Source organism: Hypanus sabinus, chromosome X1, assembly GCF_030144855.1.
Source record: "Hypanus sabinus isolate sHypSab1 chromosome X1, sHypSab1.hap1, whole genome shotgun sequence".
In the NCBI taxonomy this organism is placed as follows: Eukaryota; Metazoa; Chordata; class Chondrichthyes; order Myliobatiformes; family Dasyatidae; genus Hypanus; species Hypanus sabinus.
Window position 1 is genome coordinate 59,538,956 of NC_082738.1, and position 25,953 is coordinate 59,564,908.

Genomic DNA, 25,953 nt, shown 5'->3' on the forward strand with positions numbered 1-25,953 from the left:
TGGGATACGATGAAATCCTTTTTAGGGGACGGATAATTTCATATTCAGCAACTTTAAGAAAGAAAACTAAAGCGGAACTGTTAGTGCTTACTAATAAAATTAGAGCGATAGATACAGTGTATTCAGTAAAACCTACTGAAGATCTATATAAGGAAAGGGTTGAACTTCTAACACAATATGATTTGCTTCTGACCTTTCCCATCGAATGGCAAATTTTTAAATCTATAAGTTTTTTTTTATATACATGGTGATAAATCAGGTAAACTCTTGGCTGGTCAGTTAAAGGCAAATATGGTTAGAAGACAGATATTGAAAATACGCAGACCAGATAGAACTGAAACATAAGACCCTTACTAAATTAATAAGATATTTATGGATTTCTATTCCAATTTTTATAAATCTGAATTCTCTGACAATACTATTATTATGAACAGATTTTTGCAAAAATTAAATATAACTGAAATTTCAACTTAAGGTATTAATATACTAGATGCACCTATGAAACGAGAGGAAATAGCTAAAGCTGCATCCTCTATGCAACTAGGGAAAGCTCTGGGACCAGATGGATATACAGTGGAATTTTATAAGACCTTCAATGAAATGCTTATACCACATCTTTGTCAAACTTTCACTGATTCCATATCCTCTGGGAATCTTCCGAAATCTTTTTATGAGGCATTAATTTCATTGATTCCTAAAAAAGGAAAAGATCTAGCAGATGGAGTTTAATGCTGATCATAAAGGACTCCTTCCATCCTGCACACGGACTGTTTGAACTGCTTCCGTCTGGTAGGCGCTTCAGATCCCTCCAGACTAAGACTAATAGGCACTGGAGAAGTTTTTTGCCCTACTGTGGTCACTTTGCTGAACAGTTAACTGCCGGTTAACTGTCGGCTAACTATTACTTGGATTGCACTACCTGTATGTATAATCTATATTTTCATTTATATTTATCATTATTATTGTTATGAGCAGAGAGACAACATCTGCCGGAAGTAAATTCCTTGTATGTGCACAGGTACGTGGCGATTAAAGTCTGATTCTGATTCTGATTCTGATAAGTGCGAGGTGCTACATTTTGGTAGGAATAATCCAAATAGGACATACATGGTAAATGGTAGGGCATTGAAGAATGCAGTAGAACAGAGTGATCTAGGAATAATGGTGCATAGTTCCCTAAAGGTGGAATCTCATGTGGATAGGGTGGTGAAGAAAGCTTTTGGTATACTGGCCTTTATAAATCAGAGCATTGAGTATAGGAGTTGGGATGTAATGTTAAAATTGTACAAGGCATTAGTAAGGCCAAATTTGGAGTATTGTGTACAGTCCTGGTCACTGAATTATAGGAACTATATCAACAAAATAGAGAGAGTACAGAGAAGATTTACTAGAGTGTTACCTGCGTTTCAGCACCTAAATTACAGGGAAAGGTTGAACAAATTAGATCTTTATTCTTTGGAGTATAGAAGGTTGAGGGGAGACTTGATAGAGGTATTTAAAATTATGAGGGGATAGATAGAGTTGACGTGGATAGGCTTTTTGCATTGAGAGTGGGAAGATTCAAACAAGAGGACATGAGTTGAGAGTTAGGGGGCAAAAGTTTAAGGGTAACACAAGGGGAAATTTCTAGCTGTGTGGAATGAGCTTCCAGTAGAAGTGGTAGAGGCAGGTTTGGTATAGTCATTTAAAGTAAAATTGGATAGGTATATGGACAGGAAAGGAATGGAGGGTTGAGTGCGGGCCAGTGGGACTAGATGAGAGGAAGCATTCGGCACGGAGTAGAAGGGATGAGATGGCCTGTTTCCGTGCTGTAATTGTTATGTGCATCCTATAGACCTATCTCTTTACTGAATGTGGATTTTAAAATTCTCTCTAAGATTTTAGCCAATAGACTTGAGAATGTTTTGCCTAATGTTATCACAAATGATGGATTATTAAAAATAGATATTCACATTTTAATATTCAAAGATTGTTAAATATTATTTATTCCCCCTCAGTTAAAGAATCTGAATGCATTGTGTCTCTGGATGCAGAGAAAGCTTTTGATAGGATGGAATGGCCTTATTTGTTTCAGGTTCTGAAGAAGTTTAATTTCGGCCCAGGATTTATTTCCTGGATCAAAATGATTTATCAGGCCCCGGTGGCTGCGGTTATAAATAATAATCAAAAATCTCCTTATTTTAGATTATATAGAGGAACCCATCAGGGTTATCCTCTCAGTCCTTTACAATTTAATTTGGTTTTAGATCCACTTGCTATTGCTCTTAGGGATTCTAATTCTGTTCAGGGTATTAAGTGAGGGGATAAACTACATAAGGTTTTGTTATACACAGATGATTTACTAGTTTACATTTCAAACCCTAGGAAATCTATTCCCTTTATGCCATCCATATTTACTGAATTTAATATTTTCTCTGGATATAAACTAAACTTACATAAAAGTGAATTATTTCCCATTAATAATTACATTGATTATTATGATCAAATACCGTTTAATATTGATAAACATTATTTTATTCATCTTGATATTAAAATTACTAAAAATTTTAAAGACTTATATAAGTATAATTTCCTTCCTTTAATTGAATATACACAACAAACGTTTTCCAAATGGTCACCTATGATGATATCATTAATTAGTCAGATAAATGCTATAAAAATGGTAATTTTACTGAAATTTTAATATACATTTCAAGCGGTTCCATCCTTTGTCCCGAAGATGTTTTTGATAGAATAGATTCCATGATCCTGTCATACATTTGGAATAATAAAAGCTCTGGAGTGAATAAATCTTTATTGCAAAAATCAAAAAAAGATGGAGGACTGGTGTTACCAAACTTTAGATTTTATTATTGGGCAATTAATATTTGTTATATCACCTTCTGGATTCACGGTATAGATAACCAGGACTGTCCTGCACAGTTACACTTGGAGGAGAATTCAGTAAGGGGGTTTTCTTTGGCTTCTTTACTGGGAGCTCCTCTTCCTTTTTTGTTCTCCAGGATAGGTAGACAAGGTCTTAGTCCCATTGTTAAACATACTTTAAAAATTTGGTTTCAGTTTCGTAGATTTTTTGATTTAAATAACTTTGTTCTCTCTAGTAATATCCATTTTAACTTTTTCTTTAAACCATCAATTTTGGATAAGGCTTTTTTAATATGGGAAATTAAGGGAATAAAAACTTTTTTAGATTTGTTTTTAGAGGACTGTTTAATGTATTTTTCGCAGTTAGTAGATAAATATGATATATCTAATGCACATTTTTTTAGATACTTACAAGTTAGGAATTTTTACGTGATTTCTTATCGAATTATCCATTTATTCATTTACCAAATATGATACATGCTATTTTTCAGCTTAAACCATTTCAAAAAGGATTGGTAGCCATAATATATAAACAGTTAATGAATTCACGTATGATGCGTAATGATAAGGTTAAACGTGCTTGGGAAATGGAACTTTAGGATGCACTTTCAGATGATCAATGGAATAAAATGTGTTATTTAGTTAATAATTCATCTATTTGTGCACATTGCTCCCTAATTCAGTTTAAGGTAGTGCACAGGGTGCATATGTCAAAAGATAAACTAGCGCGTATTTTTTCTAATATAAATCCTACCTGTGATAGATGTAATGCTGAGGTGTCTACCTTAACTCATATGTTTTGGTCCTGTAAAAAGTTAAATAATTTTTGGAGAGATGTTTTTAGAACGTTATCCAAAGTCATAAGTGTGGATTTACAGCCTAATTCACTTACTTTGGGATTATTCCAAAGGAAGCAGGAAGTGTTCCTGCTTCTGCTCAACATGTGATAGCCTTTTCAACTTTATTGGCTAGGAGAGCTATTTTGTTATACTGTAAAGATTCTACTCTTTTTTTTTGGCTGTCCTCCATTATGTCTTGTTTAAGCTTGGAGAAAATTAGAAGTTGGACGTTCAATACATCTTTTAAATCTGAGCAAACCTGGCAACGTTTTATTCAATATTTTCATATGATCCCATTTTTTCTATCTTTTTTAGGTAAAATATTTTTTTTCTCTCTCCACGCAGTTCCAGATCTGACCAGAAGAATGTTTCCTTTTTTCTCTTGTAATTTTATCCTCAAATGGACTGCCCAGTCTTCCTTCTTTTTTTCTGTTTTAGGTTAGTCTAGTGTTTTTTTTCTCTTAATTAAAAACATTTCCAGTCTTTTTTTTTTGTAAGAATTGCTAACAGGAGTTGTGGTTCTTTGTTTATATATAATAGTCCAATATAACATTTACATGACTTTGATAGTACACATCCCTTTTGTTGTTTTGTACATTTATTACAGTATGTATTTGATATAACTTCTCTGATTTGTATCTATTCATTTTTTTTAAAAAATCTATTTAAAAAAGACTGAAAATTAACAATGTCAGTGGTGACGACCTACCAGGGACAAGTTGCACTGGTTGCGCCTCTGGCACTGAGACTGGATCCCCAGCTCAGAAGGGAAGGAGAGAAAAGAGGAGAGTTGTAGTGATAGGGAATTTGATAGTTAGGGAGACAGATAAGAGGTTCTGTGGAAGAGATCCAGAATCCCGGATGGTCTGTTGCCTCCCTGGTGCCAGGGTCTGCGATATCTCGGATCGAGTTCTCAGTATTCTCAAGAGGGAGGGTGAGCAGCCGGATGTCGTGGTCCATGTAGGGACCAATGACGTGGGCAGGAAGAGTGAGGAGGTCCTGAAAGGTGAGTTTAGGGAGTTAGGCACCAAGTTAAAGCACAGGACCTCCAGGATAGCAATCTCAGGATTGCTACCAGTGCCACATGCAGGAGAGTTTAGAAATAGTAAGATAGTGCAGATCTTTCTAAATCTTTTTATTAATATTAGTAATATGGACAGAATACAGATGATATATTGATAAAGAAATTACCAACATACACATTCCATTACATATGAAAAAAAAACATACATAATAGTTACAATATAAATGAGTTTACCAAGACATAAGCTATAAGATATATGTATGGACATAGTAAATCTAAATATTTCATAATGTATAATATAAAAAAACAGAAAAAAGAAAGAAAAAAAAACAAAAAAACAATTTATATAATGCAAAACTAACTAATCTAATCTAATAACTATAACTAATAAGTAATATAAAAGAAAAAAAACAAACAAAAGAGAAGGAAAAAAAAAGTGGGCTGTTTATAATATCTCACAAAAATAAGTATTCATCAATGCCGTCACTTCCGGTCCTCTCAAAATACATAAGCTAAAAGCTAGGAAATCAAATGTACTTGGCACAGGGTCATATTACATCATATGAAAATGTAAATAAATGGTCTCCATAACTTTTCAAATTTAATAGAAGTCTCAAAAGTACCACTTCTAATTTTTTCTAAATTTAAACATAACATAGTTTGAGAGAACCAATTAAATACAGTGGGAGGATCAATTTCTTTCCAATTCAACAATATAGATCTTCTAGCCATCAGAGTTAGAAATGCAATCATTCGACGGGCTGAAGAAGATAAATGCTGTGAATCTAACATTGGTAAACCAAAAATTGCAGTAATAGGATGAGGTTGTAAATCAATATTCAAAACCGCAGAAATAATATCAAAAATATCTTTCCAATATTTCTCCAAAAATGAACACGACCAAAACATGTGAGTTAAAGACGCAATTTCAGAATGACATCTATCACAAATAGGACTTATATGAGAGTAAAAATGAGCTAATTTATCCTTGGACATATGGGCCCTATGTACAACCTTAAATTGTATTAGTGAATGTTTGGCACATAACGATGATGTATTAACTAATTGAAGAATTCTATCCCAATTCTCACTAGAAATACTAAAACTAAGCTCTCTTTCCCAATCCTGTTTAGTCTTATAAAGGGGCTCTGAACGTATCTTCATAATTATATTATAAAGTTTTGAAATAAGCCCTTTTTGAAAAGGGTCTAATTCAAATATAACTCTCCAAAGTATCTGAAGGCACAAAATTTGGAAACGTAGAGAGTACAGAACTTAAAAAATGTCTAATCTGTAAATATCTAAAAAAATGAAATCTCGGCAAGTTATATCTGTTGGATAATTGTTCAAAAGACATGAAACAATTATCTAAAAATAAATCAGAAAATCTTAGTAATCCCTTAGTTTTCCAAGCTGAATAAGCTTGATCTATAATGGAAGGGTGAAAAAAACAATTAGATACAATAGGACTATTTAAAACGAATTGAGTCAACCCAAAAAATCACCGAAATTGAAACCATATACGCAATGTATGTTTAACTATCGGGTTGTCAATTCGTTTCGGCAATTTAGAAAGAGCAAAAGGGAGAGAAGTCCCTAAAATAGAACCCAAAGCATAAGCTGATACCGATTTAGTTTCTAAACTCACCCAACAAGGGCCAAAAGATCCACCCCCCATCTTTCAACCAGCATAACAAATATCTAATATTAGCTGCCCAATAGTAAAATCTGAAATTAGGTAATGCTAACCCGCCTTCCTTTTTTGTCTTCTGTAAATATGTTATACCTAACCTGGGATTTTTATACTGCCATATATATGAAGAAATTTTAGAGTCAACATTAGTAAAAAAAGATTTCGGGATAAAAATTGGTATCGCTTGAAAAATATATAAAAACTTAGGTAAAATAACCATCTTAATAGCATTAATCCTACCTATTAAAGATAGAGACAAAGGTGACCACTTAGTAAACAAACCTTTAATCTGATCAATTAAGGGTAAAAAATTAAATCCAAACAAATCTTTATGGTTCTTTGTGATTTTGATCCCTAAATAAGTAAAAGAGTCATTAACTAATTTAAAGGGTAAATTTCCATAAATTGGGACCCGTTTATTTAATGGAAACAATTCACTTTTATTAAGATTTAACTTATACCCAGAAAACTCACTAAATTGAGCCAATAATGATAAAACTGCTGGAATGGATTTCTCCGGGTTAGAAATGAATAGTAATAAATCATCTGCATACAAAGATAACTTATGAATATCTGTCCCACGATTAATACCCAAAATATCCTGTGATTGTCTGATGGTAATTGCCAAAGGTTCTAAGGCAATGTTAAATAGTAATGGACTAAGAGGACATCCCTGTCTAGTGCCCCGAAATAGGCGAAAAAAGGGAGATCTTTGATTATTGGTAACCACTGAGGCTACTGGAGTATGATAAATCAATTTAATCCATGATATAAATATCGGACTAAAATTAAACTTCTCCAACACATTAAATAAGTAAGGCCATTCAACTCTGTCAAATGCTTTCTCCGCATCTAATGAAATCACGCATTCTGAAGTATCATGTGAGGGAGTATAAACAATATTCAACAATCTCCTAATGTTAAAAAAAGAATAACGATTTTTAATAAAGCCAGTTTGATCATCTGAAATAATTTTGGGTAATACCTTCTCCAGTCTAGATGCCAGTAACTTAGAAAAAATCTTGGAGTCTACATTCAATAAAGATATAGGTCTATAAGAAGCACAATTAGTAGGGTCTTTATCTTTCTTCAGTATTAGAGAAATGGAAGCTCTATAAAAAGATTGTGGCAAATTCCCTAATCTAATGGCCTCCTCAAAAACCTTACCTAACCAAGGGGAAAGAGTAGCAGAAAAAAATTTAAAAAATTCAACTGTATAACCATCTGGACCCGGTGCTTTCCCAGAATTCATTGAGGAAATAGCCCCTTTAATTTCTACATCCGTAATAGGAGTATCCAATATCAAAAGATCATCAGATGATAACCTTGGAAAATTTAATTTCCCCAGAAAATCAGACATGGTATTATAATCTTGAGGAAATTCAGATTGATACAGGGAGGTATAGAAATCTTGAAATGCCTTATTTATCTCATCATGATTAACTGTCAGATTCCCATTCTGCTGACCAATCTTAGTGATTTGCCGTTTAACCAGAGCATTCTTCAATTGACTAGCTAACAGTTTACCAGATTTATCACTATGTATATAAAAATCAGATTTAGTTTTCATTAATTGATTTTCAATCGAGGATGTAAGTAATAAACTATGTTCCATTTGAAGTTCAACCCTTTGTTTGTAAAGCTCCTTACTAGGAGCAATCGAATATTTCTTATCAATCTCTTTAATTTTATCAACCAATAAAAGAGTTTCCATCTTGATACGTTTCCTCAAACCAACAGAATAAGAAATAATCTGTCCACGTATATAAGCTTTAAAAGTGTCCCAAAGTGTTCCACAGGAAATATCATCTGTAGAATTAGTTGAGAAGAAGAAGTCGATCTGCTCCTCCATAAATTTAATAAAGTCAGAGTCTTGCAACAAGGTAGAGTCAAATCGCCATTGTCTAGCATTAAAAGCTGTATCCGTAAATTTCATAGAAAGTAATAACGGAGCATGATCAGAGATAGCTATAATATCATAGTTACAACCGATTACCAATGGAATAAAACAAGAGTCTACAAAAAAATAATCAATTCTTGAATAAGAGTGATGAACATGTGAGAAAAAAGAAAACTCTTTGTCATTAGAATGCCGAAATCTCCAAACATCAAAAACTCCATTGTCAGTCAAAAAGGAGTTAATACAAGTGGCCGACTTATTAGGTAAAGTCTGAATAGATAAAGATTTATCCATCAAAGGATTTAAACAACAATTAAAGTCACCACCCATTATTAACTTATATTCGTTTAGATTGGGTAAAGAAGTAAATAAAGACTTAAAAAAGTCAGGACAATCCACATTTGGAGCATAAACATTAACCAAAGCAACCTTTTTATTACAAAGTAAACCCGTAATTAACAAAAATCTGCCATTCGGATCCGAAAAAATATCATGTTGAACAAATGAAATAGAGGAGTCAATAAAAATTGAAACTCCTTTTACTTTAGTATTCGAATTTGCATGATACTGTTGACCCCGCCAAAATCTAAAAAAATGAAATTTGTCGTCCCTCCTCACATGAGTTTCTTGTACAAAAATGATATGAGCATTAAGTCTTTGGAATACTTTGAAAATCTTCTTTCGTTTAATTGGATGATTTAAACCATTAGTATTCCAAGACACAAAATTAATGGTCTGAGCCATAATTCTATAATCAACCCTTTGGTATAGAAAGGGTTAACCAACTTATAAACTCATGCACCCGGAAGAGGAACAAAAGTAGTGAGAAGACCCAGAAGTGACGACAACACAGACATATTTGAAGTTCAAAAACAGCCCGAATAAAAAAACTAACACAAACTGGTACAAAAAAAATAGAATTAGAAAACAGACGATCCCCCCACCCCCCGAGAAAAAGAGAAAAAGCCAAAATATGACTTAAAAAGAGAAAAAGTAAGACTAATCCTACCCCCATGTCAGCTGAAGAACACGTGCAGATCAACACTTGGCTGAAGACATAGTGCAGGAGGGAGGGCTTCAGATTTATAGATAATTGGGCAGTTTTCCAGGGAATGTGGGACCTGTTCCAGTGGGACGGTTTACATCTGAACTGGAGGAGGACAAATATTCTTGCAGGTAGGTTTGCTAGAGAGGCTCCAGTGGATTTAAACTAGATATGAGGGGGGATGGGAACCAGAGTGCAGGAACAGATGTATGGGAGAAGGAAGAAAAAGAAGATAGTAAAGTTGTTTGCACTGTTAGAGATAAACAGAGAGTAAGAGGTGGACAATTTCTTAAATGCATTTGTTTTAATGCTAGGAGCATTGTAAGAAAGGTGGATGAGCTTAGAACGTGGATTGATACCTGGAAATATGATGTTGTAGCTATTACTGAAACATGGTTGCTGGAGGGGTGTGATTGGCAACTAAATATTCCTGGATTTCATTGCTTCAGGTGTGATAGAATCGGAGGGACAAGAGGGGCAGGTGTTGCATTGCTTGTCAGAGAAAATATTACAGCAGTGCTCTGGCAGGATAGATTAGAGGGCTCTTCTAGGGATATATTTGGGTGGAATTGAGGAATGGGAAAGGTGTAGTAACACTTATAGGGGTGTATTATAGGCCACCTAATGGGGAGCAAGAATTGGAGGAGCAAATTTGCAAGGAGATAGCAGATATCTGCAGTAAGCACAGGGTTGTGATTGTGGGAGATTTTAATTTTCCACACATAGTCTGGGAAGCCCATTCTGTAAAAGGGCTGGATGGTTTGGAGTTTGTAAAATGTGTGTAGGATAGTTTTTTGCAGCAATACATAGAGGTACCATCTACAGAAGGGGCAGTGTTGGATCTCCTGTTAGGGAATGAGATAGATCAGGTGACAGAGGTATGTGTTGGGGGGCTCTTCAGGTCCAGTAGTCACAATGCCATTAGTTTAAATATAATTAGGGAGAAGGATAGGACTGGACCCAGGGTTGAGATTTTTGATTGGAGAAAGGCTAACATTGAGGAGATGTGAAAGGATTTAGAATGAGTGGATTGGGACAATTTGTTTTATGGGAAGGATGTAATAGAGAAATGGAGGTCATTTAAAGGTGAAATTTTGAGGGTACAGAATCTTTATGTTCCTCTTAGGTTGAAAGGAAAGGTTAAAAGTTCAAGAGAGCCATAGTTTTCAAGGGACTTTGGAAACTTGGTTCGGAAAAAGAGAGAGATCTACAATAAGTATAGGCAGCATGGAGTAAATGAGATGCTCGAGGAATATGAAGAATGTAAGAAGAATCTTAAGAAAGAAATCAGAAAAGCTAAAAGAAGATACGAGGTTGCTTTGGCAAGTAAGGTGAAAAAAATTCCAAAGGGTTTCTACAGTTATACTAATAGCAAAAGGATAGTGAGGGATAAAATTGGTCCCTTAGAGAATCAGAGGACAGCTGTGTGTGGAGACAAAAGAGATGGGGAAGATTTTGAACAATTTCTTTTCTTCGGTATTCACTAAGGATAAGGATATTGAATTGTGTAAGGTAAGGGAAACAACTAGGGAAGTTAGGGAAACTATGATAATTAAAGAAGAGGAAGTACTGGCACTTTTAAGGAATATAAAAGTGGATAAGTCTCCAGATCCTGACAGGTCCCTAGGACCTTGAGGGAAGTTAGTGCAGAAATAGTGTACAAATTTCCTGACAGAAATATTTCAAATGTCATTCGTAACGGGCATGGTGCCGGAGGATTGGCGTGTTGCTCATATTGTTCCATTGTTTAAAAAGGGTTATAAATGTAAACCTAGCAATTATAGGCCTGTAGGTTTGACATCAGTGGTGGGTAAATTAATGGAAAGTATTCTTAGAGATGGTATATATAATTATCTGGATAGACAGGGTCTGATTAGGAACAGTCAACATGGATTTGTGCGTGGAAGGTCATGTTTGACAAATCTTATTGAATTTTTTGAAGAAGTTACAAGGAAAGTTGACGAGGGTAAAGCAGTGGATGCTGTCTGTATGGACTTCAGTAAGGCCTTTAGCAAGGTTCCACACAGAAGGTTAGTTGGAAAGGTTCAATTGTTAGGTATTAATAGTGAAGTAGTAAAATGGATTCAACAGTGGCTGGACGGGAGATGCCAGAGAGTAGTGGTGGATAACTGTTTGTCAGGTTGGAGGCCGGTGACTAGTGGTGTGCCTTAGGGATCTGTATTGGGTCCAGTGTTGTTTGTCATATACATTAATGATCTGGATTATGATGGGTGGTAAATTGGATTAGTAAGTATGCAGATGATACTAAGATAGGTGGAGTTGTGGATAATAAAGTAGGTTTTCAAAGCTTGCAGAGAGATTTAGGCCAATTAGAAGAGTGGGCTGAAAGATGGCAGATGGAGTTTAATGCTGATAAGTGTGAGGTGCTACATTTTAGTAGGACTAATCAAAATAGAACATACATGGTAAATGGTAGGACATTGAGGAATGCAGTAGAACAGAGTGATCTCGGAATCATTGTGCATAGTTTCCTGAAGGTGGAATCTCATGTGGATAGGATGGTGAAGAAAGCTTTTGGTATGCTGGCCTTTATAAATCAGAGCATTGAGTATAGGAGTTGGGATGTGATGTTAAAATTGTACAAGGCATTGGTAAGGCCGAATTTGGAGTATTGTGTACAGTTCTGGTCACTGAATTATAGGAAAGATGTCAACAAAATAGTGAGAGTACAGCGAAGATTTACTAGGATGTTACCTGGGTTTCAGCATCTAAGTTACAGAGAAAGGTTGAACAGAAGGCTGAGGGGTGACTTGATTGAGGTATTTAAAATTATGAGGGGGATAGATAGAGTTGACATGAATAGGCTTTTTCCATTGAGAGTAGGGGAGATTCAAACAAGAGGACATGAGTTGAGAGTTAGGGGGCAAAAAATTAGGGTTAACACAGGGGGAAACTTCTTTACTCAGAGAGTGGTACCTGTGTAGAATGAGTTTCCAGTAGAAGTGGTAGAGGCAGGTTCGATATTGTCATTTAAAGTAAAATTGGATAGGTATATGGACAGGAAAGGAATGGAGGGTTATGGGCTGAGTGCGGGCCAGTGGGACTAGGTGAGAGTAAGCGTTCAGCACGGTCTAGAAGGGCCAAGGTGTTCTGTTTCCATGCTGTAATTGTTATATGGTTATTTGGATAATTTCACCACAGAGGGAAAATTCAAAAGGGTGAAGAATGCAGGACTGTTGGTGCTGTATTTAAATGCCCATAGTATTCAGAATTAGGTGGATGAACTCATGGCGCAATTAGAGATTGATGGGTATGACATTGTGGGCATCACTGAGTTGTGGCTGAAAGAAGCCCATAGATGGGTGCTTAACATCAAAGGATATATATTGTATCGAAAGGACAGGCAGGAAGACATAGACGATGATGTGGCTCTGTTGTTAAGAGATGGAATTACATCCATGAAAGCGGTGACATAGGGTCAGAGAATGTTGAAATATTTGTTGGTGGAGTTAAGAAAATTCAAGGGTAAAAAAATCCATTATGGGAGTCATATATCGTCCTCCAAAAGGTAGCGAAGATATGGGGCTGAGTTTGCAAAGGGAGCTGGAAAGGGCATGTAATAAGGATAATGTCATAAGTGTAATGGGGGACTCCAGTATGCAAGGGGATTGGGTAAATCAGGTTGGTGTCAGATCCCAAGAGAAGGAATTTGTTGAATGCCTACAAGATGGCTATTTAGAGCAGCTTGTGCTTGAGCCTATTCAGGGAAAGGCTAGCTTAGATTGGGGGTTGTGTAATAAACCAGATCTTATTAGGGACCTTAATGTAAAGGAACCCTTAGGAGTTTGCAGATTATACAAAGATAGGTGGAGGGGTAGGTAGTGCTGAGGAAGCAATGCAATTACAGCAGGACTTAGACAAATTGGTTGAATGGGCAAAAAAGTGGCAGATGGAATACAGAGTTGGGAAATGTACAATGAATTTTGGTAAAAGAAACAATCATGCAGACTATTATCTAAATGGGGAGAAAATTCAAACATCAGTGCAGAAGGAATTAGGAGACTTTGTGCAAGACTCACAAATGGTTAATTCACAAGTTGAGTCTGTGGTAAAGAAAGCAAATGCAATGTTGGCATTTATTTCAAGGGGAATAGAATATAAAAGCAATGAGATAATGCTGAGGTTTTATAAGAATCTACTCAGGCCATACTTGAAGTATTGTCAACAATGTTGGGCCTAGTGGCATGAGGGAATGGTGGAGCAGACTTGAGTATTTTGAATGCTCTATCTGTCAAGGAGAGAGGGTAGTGGTTCTTAATGGAGATTTTGTTGAGGCCACAGTAGTCAATGCAGGAACAAAGACACCCCCCACCCCCCCATCTACCTTCTGGACAAAGAAGAATCTTGCACTGGCTGAGGACTGGGATGGTTGAATGAAACCATGCTGTAGTGCTTCGGCAATGTAGTCATTCATGGCTTGGGTCTCAGGAGTAAAGAGGTTGAACAGGGAATCACAGGGAAGGGTGGTAGCCTGAGGGGAGGTCAAACATGCAGTTGTATTGTCTGTGAGGTGGCAGAATGCTGGCTTCCCTTTTACTGAATGTGGTATCTAAATTGTGGTTTTCCTGAAGGAGTTGGGTAAGGTTGTGCGGTTTCCCAATCTCCATCGATTTACAGGGTGAAGTCTACTGAGTTTGCAGGCAGGTGGTCCAGCAGATGGGTCCCCAACTCAGCATCAAACTAGATGACCAAGCAAAGTGAGGGTCATAAGTAGAGAGCCAGGGGTAACCCAAGATGAGAAGAGTGTTGGGTGAGTTGATCAAGAAAAATTGGATGGACTTGTGGTGCTCTCAGATGTTCATATGAATAGGCTGTGTTCATGCTCTGACCATCCCAGACCCTAAGGGATGTCCATCAAAGACTGTGTTGCAGGAGGGTTAAGAGATAGGCTCAGTCAGGAGTTCAAGTTGCACACATAGAGTTCAGTGCAGAAAGTTGCCTACTGCACTGGAATATGAGAGTGAAGGAGGGGGAAGGAGGGTCAGGGAGGGAGGGAGGTGGAGTGAGGGCAAGGGAGAAGGAGAGTGGGGGATAGAAATGGGGAGAGAGTGAGAGAGGGAGAGGGGAGAGAGAGAAAGGGGAGGGAGGGAGAGAGGGGAAAAGATGAGTATATGGATGAAGGAAGAATGGAAGGATGTATGGGAGGGAATGTGTAAATTAATTTTGGATTTGGGTTAAAGTTTAGCACACCATTGTGGTCTGAAGGACCTGTAGTGTGCTGCAGTTTCCATGTTTTATGTAAAACGGTTTTATGCAATTAAATATCCAGTATTAAATAACCCTGTATTATTTACATACATAAAATGCTGGAGGAACTCAACAAGTCAAGCAGCATCTAAGACCCTGTATCTCTACTCTTTGAATGTAACCACAATGCAGAAGTATAATGTGGCAAATTATATACAGTGCCTATAAAAAATATTCACCCCCCCCCCCTTGGAAATTTTCATGTTTTATTGTTTTCCAACGTTGAATCACAGTAGATATAATTTGGCTTTTTTTGACACCGATCAACAGAAAAAGACTTCCGTGTCAAAGTGAAACTAGGGTCAACTAGAATTTCGATCCACAACATCAACAGCACAATCTCATATGAAATAAATAAAGCTACTGTAAAAATAAAGGCCTATTTGTGGCAAATTTAGTTCACCAATCTGAAAGGAGACACAGGCTAAATTACTCAACCCATTCAACATTTTGAAAGAAATCTCATTCACCTTAAGTAAAGAACTATTAATCACTTTCTTCAGTTGCTTAACTTGAAACACTATTTTAAATCACCAATAGTATTTGTTCAATGCAGGACCCCTTTGTTTGGATGTTGCTTCTAATAATTTCACTAGTCATTCAAATCAGATATTGATGGAAAAGCTGGAAATCTTAAATAAAAGTAAAATTATATTACAAGGGACATTTTAAGAAGCACATTTGGAACCTTTGGGAATTATTGATAAAAGCATCTTTTATCTTATTTTGATTTTCCACCTGAAAAACATGAGTTTCATGAGGTGTGACGTGAAAGAAGACGGCAACAGCGAACAGCGCCATCAAAGGTAATATCCTCAAGAAGGTTCAGAAAGCAACTCCCTGCACTTTTTTTTACTTCTTTTTATTTCAGGTGTAGTTCTGCTATTGGTGGAGCCTGTTATCTAACATTCTGGTGCTGTGGTTTTGGGTCAATCGGGTGATCTGGTGCTTTGCTTTCTCTGAGAATGTCCCTGAGAATGTCTCTGAGGCTGCAAGCAAAACATGCAGTATAGAGGCATGAGACCATCTCTCGCCAATTAAAATGCCAAGGAAAATTGAAATCATCGAGGTGGGGGAGGAGCATGAACAAGTGTTCACCTCTCAGTCACTGCTGCTGGAGGAGGGTGTCTTTAAATGGAGAAGGGTCTCTTCCTCTCACTCACTGTTCCCAAGGGAAGGTGCTTGCATTTGAGTGATCTCTTTCGCCCTTGATGCTGTCAGGGGGTAGTCATTGCGATCCATTTGGACTTTAATTCAGGTTTATGATGTGTTCTAGCAGATAATGATCACAGAGCTGAACTGTAGTGAAATATGCCTTTTGCCTTTTGATTCTGTGTTTTCACTCTTTCTGTGTTACCGTATCCACAATTTTTTTTGCACATGGGGAGGAGGGCTATTTGATGTTTTTTTTGAACAAGTTAATTCCATGGTTCTTCTTTGTTTCATGACTGCTTGGGGGAGACGAATTTCAGAGTTGTGTACTGTATACATACTTTGATAATAAAGGTATTTGAATCTTTGAATCTTCGAATTAAACTTAAATTTCTGCAGAAAACTATCTTCAAACATTCATGAAATTTTGCACTCTACATTTTCCTCTTACCCAAGGAGAAATACCCCTCTGACTAGCCAACATTAGTAATTCACTGATTGAGGCAAATTAGAAAAAAACTTTCTTTTGACATATGATTTGAAATTATTTTATGCTGACACATGGAGACCAAAGCATAAAGCCAAAATGTTCATGAATTCCCCAGCAGTTTTTAAGATTGCTCAAGGGTATACATACAGTAAAATCCTTATTCAACCTTTGTTGAATTAATACAAATCATTGGTGGATTGTCTTTTCCGATTCAAAACCTTGTTATCTTTGCCATTGCAGTTTACAAGCAATTAGAGTAGGGACTCTAGGAATCATAGGACCATATGACCATAAGATATAGGAGCAGAATAAGGCCATTTCGCCCTTTGAGTCTGCTCCACTATTTTACCATGGCTGATCCATTTCCCTCTCAGCCCCAAACTCCTGCCACCTCCCCATATCCCTTCATGCCCTGAATAATAAAGAATCCATCAATCTCCAACTTAAAAATACCCAATGACTAGGCCTCCACAACCACCCATAGCAATGAATTCCACAGATCCATCACTCTCTGGCTAAAGAAATTCCTCCTCGTCTCCTTTCTAAGTGGACATACCACTACTCTGAGGCTAGGCTCTCTGGACCTAAATACCCCCACCAAAAGAAACATCCTGTTCGCATGCACTCTATCAAAGCCTTTCAACATTCGATAGATTTCAATTAGTTCCTCCTTTATTCTTCTGAATTCCAGTGACTACAGGCCCAAAGCCATCCATCGGTCGTACTCTGCTATCCCATTCATTCCTGGAATCATTCTCATGAATCTCCTTTGAACCTCTCCAGTTTCAGCAAATCTGTTCTCAGATGCCCAAAACTGCTCACAATACTCCAAGTGAGGCCTCACCAGGGCTTTATAAAGCCTCAGCATCACATCCTTGCTTTAATATTCTAGTCCCCTTGAAATGAATGATAACATCACATTTGCCTTCCTAATCACAGACTCAACCTATAAGTTAACCTTTTGGGAATCCTACACATGGACTCCCAAGTCCCTTTGCATCTTGGATTTTTGAATTTTCTCTTCATTTATATTACAGTCTATGATTTTATTTCTTCTACCAAGGTGCATGACCATATACTTCCCGACACTATGTTCCATCAGTCACTTCTTTGCCAAATCTCCTAAACTATCTAAGTTCTTCTGCAGCCTTTTTATTTCCTCCACACTACCTACTCCTCCACCTATCTTCATATTGTCTACAAACTTGGCCACAAAGCGATCAATTACATCATCCAAATAACTGACATATAATGTAAAAGAAGCTTTGGCTGGAATATTAACATAATTGTGGGCAGTTGGGATGAATGGCCTGTTCCTGTGCAGTTAGTTTCATATTCTATGCACAAAAGCAAAGGACTCACTATGGAGGGTAGCAGCGGTAACAGTAGCAAGCATCATCCTCCGTCCTGAGTGGCAGCGGCAACGCATCAGTCTGGCCTCCGGCCTAAATTTTGATAGGAGGGGTATGGAAGATGATGCGACTAGGCAAAATAATAGTTTGGCATTAATGGATTTTAGAATTTAATGGATTTTAATGGATTTTTTGAATGTTACCTGGGTTTCAGCACCTAAGTTACAGAGAAAGATTGAACAAGTTAGGAGTGTAGAAGGTTGATGGGGAACTTGATAGAGGTGTTTAAAATTATGAGATTATGATGAGATAGAGTTGACATGGATAGGCTTTTTCCATTGAGAGTAGGGGAGCTTCAAACAAGAGGACATGAGTTGAGAGTTAAGGGGCAAAAGTTTAGGGGTAACATGAGGGGGAACTTCTTTACTCAGAGAGTGGTAGCTGAGTGGAACAAGCTTCTGGTAGAAGTGGTAGAGGCAGGTTCGATTTTGTCACTTAAATTAAAAATTGGATAGGTATATGGACAGGAAAGGAATGGAGGGTTATGGGCTGAGTGCAGGTCGGTGGGACTAGGTGAGACTAAGCATTCGGCATGGACTAGAAGGCCGAGATGGCCTGTTTCCATGTTGTAATTGTTATATGGTTATATGGATTGGCCAAAGGGCCTGTTTCTGTGCTGTAGTGTTCTATGACTCTACTCACAAACACAATTCTAAAATTATATCTTAAATACAATTCCAACTTGAAAGTTTGTATAAAAATGTTAAAAGTTGTTTTGTTATTTCTAGATACCTGTAATTGATTAGAATAAACATACACAGAATATAAAACAGTACAGCACAGGAACAGGGTAAAAAGCAAATCAAAAACATCCAAACACTAATCCTCTTACCTACCCAATGTCCATATCCCTCCATCTTCCTTATCCATGTGCCTGTCCAAATGCCTCTTAAAAGCCTCTACCGCTATGCCAGGCAGTGCATTCCAGGCATCCATCACTCTCCTGAGTATAAAATCTATCCCTCACATCCCCCTTGAACCTACTCCCTCTCATCTTCAATCCATGCCCTCTGGTATTAGATATTTCAAACCTGGGAAACAGATACTCTCTATCCACCATATCAATGCTTCTCAATCTTGTAAACTTCGATCAGATCTCCTCTCAGCCTCCAGTACTCCAGAGAAAACAATCCAGGCTTATCCAGACTCTCAAGAATGCACATGCCCTCTAAACCAGGCAGCATCCTGGTAAACCTCTTCTGTGCCCTCACTAAATCCTCAACATCCTTCCTATAGTGCGGCAACCAGAACTGTATGCAATACTCCAGATGTGGCCTAATCAGAGTTATATAAAGTTGCAACACAACCCCCTGACTTTTGAACTCAATGCCTTGTCTAATAAAAGCAAGCATTCCGTAAGCCTTCTTAAAAACCTTATCGACCTGCGTAGCCACTTTCAAGGGGCTATGAACTTGGATCCCAAGATCTCTCTGCTCAGCAACACTTAAGGATCTTGCCCTTAACGGTGTACTGTCTCCTTGCATTTGCCATACCAAGGTGCAACACCTCACATTTATCTGGGTTAAACTCCGTCTGCTATTTCTCAGCCCATATCTGCAACTGATCTATATTGTGCCTTATTGTTTGCCAATCTTCTGCACAATCCACAACTCCACCAATCTTGCTATCATCTGCAGACTTACTAACCCACCTATCTACAACTTCATCCAGGTCATTTATACACATTACAACATCAGAGGTCCCAGCACAGATCCCTGCAGAACTCCACTAATTACAAACCTCAAATTCAAATAAGTCCCTTCAGCCACTGCCATTCTATGCACAAGCCAGTTCTGAATCCAAACAGCCAGTTTGACATGGATCCCATGAACCTTAATCTTCTGCATTAGCCTCCCATGAGGGACCTTGTCAAACACCTAACTAAAATCCATGTAGACAACATCCACTACCCTACCCTCATCAATCTCTCTTGTGACCTTGTCAAAAAACTCAGTCAAGTTGGTAAGACACAACCTGCCCCTCACAAAGCCATGCTGGCTCTCCCTGATCAGGCCATGGGTTTCCAAATGCTCACATATCCTATCCCAAAGGATTTTCTCCAGCAATTGCCCTACAACTAACATGAGACTCATCAGTCTCGTGGTGGATGGACCAATTGATTTGCAGAGAGAGAGCTATGTACAGGTCAGGAAGAAGAGTTTAACAAAGGAGCATTCCATGGCACTCGACGCATTAGCAGCAGTCCAGTCGACTCGTGATTCATTAGCATGAGCAAATAAAAGTAAAGCAGGCTCAAAGAGGATCGCCCATTGTATGAGTGGACCAGTGTAGGAGTGGGAACTTGAGGTTTTTGCTCAAGAGGCTTCAGTGAGGATGTACAGGTAAGTAGCAGGTAAGGCTTTTGTAGTGGTTGAATAAAAAGTCACTAAATTACATCTAATCAAATAAAGTAGCACAATGCAGGATCAGGTGATGTGCGGTAGCTGCATGATGTGGGAGCTGGTGGACCCCATTGTGGTTCCTGGTGACCACATCTGCAGCAAGTGTTGGCTGCTCGAGGAACTCGGGCTCAAACTTGATGACCTGGAATCTGAGCTTCAAACACTGTGGCACATCAGGGAGAGGGAGAGTTACCTGGATTCTCTGTTTCAGGGGGGAGTCACACCCATTAGATTAACTGCCTCAAATTCAGACTGTGGTCAGAGACAAGAGGGTGTGAATACGAGTGAAGCGGGTAGTGGGATCAAAAAAACATTGTTTGAGCAGCCTTGGCCCTTGAGCTTGTCCAACAGGTCTGAGATTCTTGTTCCCTGTGTGGATGTGAGGGGAGGCTGTAGGAAGGATGAGTAACCTAACTGTGGCACCGTAGTTCAGGGAGCCATTCAAGAGGGGGAAAGAAGAGAAATGTAGTAGTAATTGGGGATAGTATAGTCAGGGATGGTATAGTATGACAGTTCTTTATCAAGAAGACAGAGCGCCCTGAAGACTGTTGTAGCCCGCCTGGTGCCCGGGTTCGGGACATCTTATCTGACCTGCAGAGGAATTTGCAGTGGGAAGGGAAAGATCCAGTTGTCGTGGTCCATGTCCAATGGCATAGGTAGAATGAGGAAAGAGGTTCCACTGAGGGAAATTGAGCAGCTAGGGACTAAATTAAAAAGCAGAACCAAAAAGGTGGTCATCTCTGCATTGCTACCTGAGCCACATGCAAATTGGCATCAGGACAAGAAGATCAGAGTTAAATGCGTGGCTCAAGGATTGGTGTGGGAGAAGTGGGTTAGAATTCATGGGAAATTGCCACCAGCATTGAGAAAGGAGGGAGCTGTACCAGTGGGACAGGCTTCACCTGAACCGTGATGGGATCCTCATGGATCGCATAACTAGGGCTATGGATAGGGCTTTAAACTAAATATTCGAGGGGAGGGGTGGGTTCAACAGATTGGAGAAGTATGGATAAAGTAAAAAAGAAAAGTGTGGATAAAGATAAAGAAAAAGCAAAAGATAAAAAAGAGAAAAATAAGTGTGGAGTGAAGAAAAGTCAAGTACAAAAGAGAAAAAGATTACAAGATTATAAAAGCACAATGAGTGTAAGGACACTATCTGAATGCCCTTAGTATTCGAAATAAGGTCAGCGAACTTGTGGTACAAATCAGTACAAAGGGGTATGATTTGGTGGCCATTACAGAGACGCGGTTGCAGGGTGAGAAGATTGAGAATTAAATATCCAAGGTAATTTGGAAGGATAGGCAGTAAGGTATGGGAGGTGGGGTAGCACTCTTAATTAAAGATAAGATCAGGTTGATAGTGAGAGACAATATAAGACCTAGGAAGCAGAATGTTGAATCCATCTGGGTAGAGATTAGGAATAGTAAATGGAAAAATCACTTGTGAAAGTTGTCTATCGACCACCTAATAATAACATTACAGTGGTACAGGCAATAAACAGAAATATCTGAGGCATGTAAGAATGGAACAGCATTTATCATGAGGGACTTTAACCTGCACATAGATTTGGTGAATCAAGTTGATTGAGGCAGTCTTGAGGGGGACTTCATAGAATGCATCTGTGATGGCTTTCCTGAACAGCATGTTACTGAGCCTACAAAGGAACGTGTTATCTTAGATCTGGTCCTGTGCAATAAAACAGGTAAAATTAGTGATCTTGTAGTTAGGAATCCTCTTGGAAAGAGTGATCACACTATGATTGAATTTCTCATACAAATGAAGGGTGTAATAGTTCGATCAAAAACCAGTGTATTATGCCCATACAATGGGATGAGGGACGAATTGGCTAGTGTAGACAGGGAACACAGGCTATATGGTAGGATGATTGAGGAACAGTGGAAGTCTTTCAAAGTGATTTTTCACGATGTTCAACGAAAGTATATTCTAGTTAAGAGCAAGGACAGTAAGGGTGTGGGTAACCTGCCTTGGATAACCAAGGAAATAAAAGGAGGCATCAAACTAAAAGCTCATATGTCCAAAGTCGCCAAGAGTAGTGGGAAACTGGAATATTGGGAAAACTTTAAAAAGCAACAAAGAACCACAAAGTGAGCAATAAAGAAAGGGAAGATAGATTATGAAAATAAGCTAGCGCAAAATATAAAAATGCTTAGTAATAGCTTTTATAATTATATAAAGTGGAAAAGGGTGGCTAAAGTGAATGTAGATCCCTTGGAGGATCAGAAGGGGGAATTGATATTGGATAATAAGGAAATGGCAGAGGCTTTGAATGACTATTTTGTGTTGGTCTTCAAGGTGGAGGACACATCTAACATGCCAAAGTGAGATGTTATGGATGTGATGGGAGGTGAGGACCTCGATACAACAGCTATCACTAAAGAGGTAATGCTGATCTTCTCTGTGGATTGTCACCTTGTCGTGGTGTAGAAGCTTGTGTGGTTCTGAGATCCCAAGAGCGATGCCGTCTGGAGCTATGCTTCTGGTAGGGTCACCCATGGCAGTAAGGTGGAGGGTGAGGTCCCTGACAAAGAACAATCCAACCAAGACCTCAATGGTGGAACAGGTGGATGAAGTTACTTCGAACTCAACAGCTGTGAAGGCGGATGAAGGCTGCAACAAGTCCATCAGCTCCAATCGTTGTGGTTTCCATGCCATTGGAATCAGTTGGTTGATTTGTGAAGTATCGTTTGCTTCTTGGAGTGCAACATCAAGTACATGTTAAACAAATACATGCGCAGGCATCTTCGCTATGTGGAAACAGAATGAAGACCATCATCCTCGACCTCGAGGGATAGTCACAACAAATGCTGAGCAAACTTGTGGGCCTGAAGAGAGATAAGTCCTCTGGTCCTGATGGAATGCATCACAGGGTACTGAAAGAAATGGCAGAAGTTACAGTAGAGGTTCGTGTGATAATTAACCAAAACTCTCTGGACTCTGGGCAGGTCCCGGCGGATTGGAAGATGGCGAATGCCACACCACTGTTTAAAAAAGAATGTAGCCAAAATGCAGGTAACTATAGGCCAGTTAGTTTAACATCTGTAGTTGGGAAAATGCTCGAACTATCATTAAAGAAGAAATAGCGAGGCATCTGGAAAGAAATGGATCCATCAGGAAAATGCAACATGAATTCAGCAAATTCAGGTCATGTTTGACAAACTTACAGGAGTTCTTTGAGAATATAATGAGCACAGTGGATAGAGGGGAAGACATGGATGTTATTGACTTGGATTTCCAGAAGGCGTTCTATAAGGTGCCGTATAAAAGACATCCATAAGATTAAGGATATATAGAGTTGGGTGATGTATTAGCATGGATACAGGATTTGTTAATTAATAGAAAGCAGAGAGTTGGGATACATTGGTGTTACTCTGGTTGGTTATCAGTGGTGAATGGTGTGCCGCAGGGGTCGGTGCTGGGCCCGCAACTGTTCATGATACACATTTATAATCTGGAAGAGGGGACCAGGTGTAGTGTATCTAAGTTTGCTGATGATACTACATTGAATGGAAAAGCAAATTGTGCAGAAGATACTGAGAGTCGCAGAGAAATATAGATAGCTTAAGTGAGTGGACAAGGGTCTGGCAGATGGAGTACAAAGTTAGTAAATACAAGGTCATCCACTTTGGAAGGAAAAATGGAAGGGCAGATTATTATTTAAATGGTAAAAAATTGCAGCATGCCGCTGTGCAGAGGGACTTAGGGTGCTTGTGCATGAATCACAAAAAGTTGGTTTGCAGGTGCAGCAGGCTATCAAGAAGGCAAATGGGATGTTGGCTTTCATTGCTAGAGGGATTGAATTTGAGAGCAAGGAGGTTGTGCTGCAATTGTATGGGGTACTGATGAGGCCACACCTGGAGTATTGCATGCAGTTCTGGTCTTCATACTTGAAGAAGGATATACTGGCTTTGGAGGCAGTGCAGAGGAGGTTCACCAGGTTGATTCCAGAGATGAGAGGGTTAAACTATGAGGAGAGATTGAGTCACCTGGGACTGTACTCACTGGAATTCAGAAGGATGAGAGGAGATCTTGTAGAAACACATAAAATTCTGAAAGATAGAGGCAGGAAAGTTGTTCCCACTGGTAGGTGAGACTACAAATAGGGGGTATAGCCTCAAGATTCAGGAGAATAGATTTAGGATGGCAATGAGGAGGATCTGCTTTTCCCACAGGGTGGTGAATCTGTGGAATTATCTGCCCAATGAAGCAGTGGAGGCTATCTCAGTAAATATATTTAAGACAAGGTTGGATAGATTTTTGCATAGTAGGGAAATTAAGGGTTATGGGGAAAAGGCAGATAGATGGAGATGAGTCCATGGTCAGATCAGCCGTGATCTTATTGAATGGCGGAACAGGCTCAACAGGCCAGATGGCCAACTCCTGCTCCTATTTATTATGTTCTTAAGTCTATAGTTCCCAGGATTTTTCCTAGTTCCCTTCTGAAATAGAAGTACAACATTATCCACTTGCCAGTCCTCTGGGATCTCACCTGTGGCTACAACTGATGTGAGACTGCAGTTCCCAGGATTTTCCCTTGGTCCCTTCTTAAATAGAGGTACAACATTATCTTGCCTGTGCCTACAGAAGACACAAAGGTACAGGTTAAGGGCCCAGCAGTCTCGCCTCTTGCTTCCTTTAATAATCTGGGTTAAATCCCATCAAGCCCTGGGGACTTATCCACTTTAATACTGCTTAGGAGGTCCAAAAATTCCTCCTCCTTGACCTCTAAATGCCTAATGTATTTATAAACTCAGCACTGATCTCCTGGTCTTCCATATCCTTTTCATTGGTAAATACTGAAGCAAAGTAGTCATTAAATACCTCACACACGAGGAAATCTGCAGATGCTGGAAATTCAAGCAACACACACAAAATGCTGGTGGAGTGCAGCACACCAGGCAGCATCTATAGGAAGAAGTACAGTCAACACTTCAGGCTGAGACCCTTTGTCATACCTCATTCACATTCTCTTCATCCAAGGAAATGTTACCCCTTTATCCTTGAGTGGTCCCACCCTCTCCCTAGTTATCCTCTTACTCTTGATGTATTTATAGAATCCCTTGGGGTCTACCTTAATCCTACTTGCCAAGGACTTTTCATGGTCCTTCCTGACTTTTCTAATTCCCTTCTTTAGGTCTTTTCTAGCTTCTTTGTAATACTCATGTGCTTCATTTGATCCTAAATTCTGAAGCGTTACATACTTTCTTTCCCCTTTTCTTCTTGACTAAATTCATCACCTCTCTGAAGATCCAAGGTTCTCTTATCTTTCCATCCCTGTCCTTTCCTGTTCTCTCTGCAATTGATCTTTAACTACCCTCCACATGTCCCATGTAGACTTGCCAGAAAAATTATTGCTTCCAAATAACTCTTTAGTTCCTGCCTAATGCCCTCGTAGTTTCCCCTACTCCAATTTAAAACACTCCCATAAGGACCATACCTATCCTTATCCATAGCTATCCTGAAAGATAAGAAATTGTGGTCACTGTTCCCTAACTGCTTACCCATTGAAAGGTCAGTCATTTGGTCAGGTTCATTACACAAAGCCAGGTTCATACAGCCCCTCTTCTTGTTGGACCATCTACATATTGATTTAAGATCTCCCAGAAGACATCCATTTTAATTCCATTTCCCATTCCCATTCTGTTATGTCAGTCCATGGCCTCCTCTACTGTCGAGATGAGGCCACACTCAGGTTGGAGGAGCAACACCTTATATTCTGGCTGTGTAGTCTCCAACCAGATGGCATGAACATCGATTTCTCTAACTTCCTGTAATGCCCCCCTACCCCCTTCACCATTCCCCATCCCCTTTTCCCTTTTCCCTCTCTCACATTATCTCCTTACC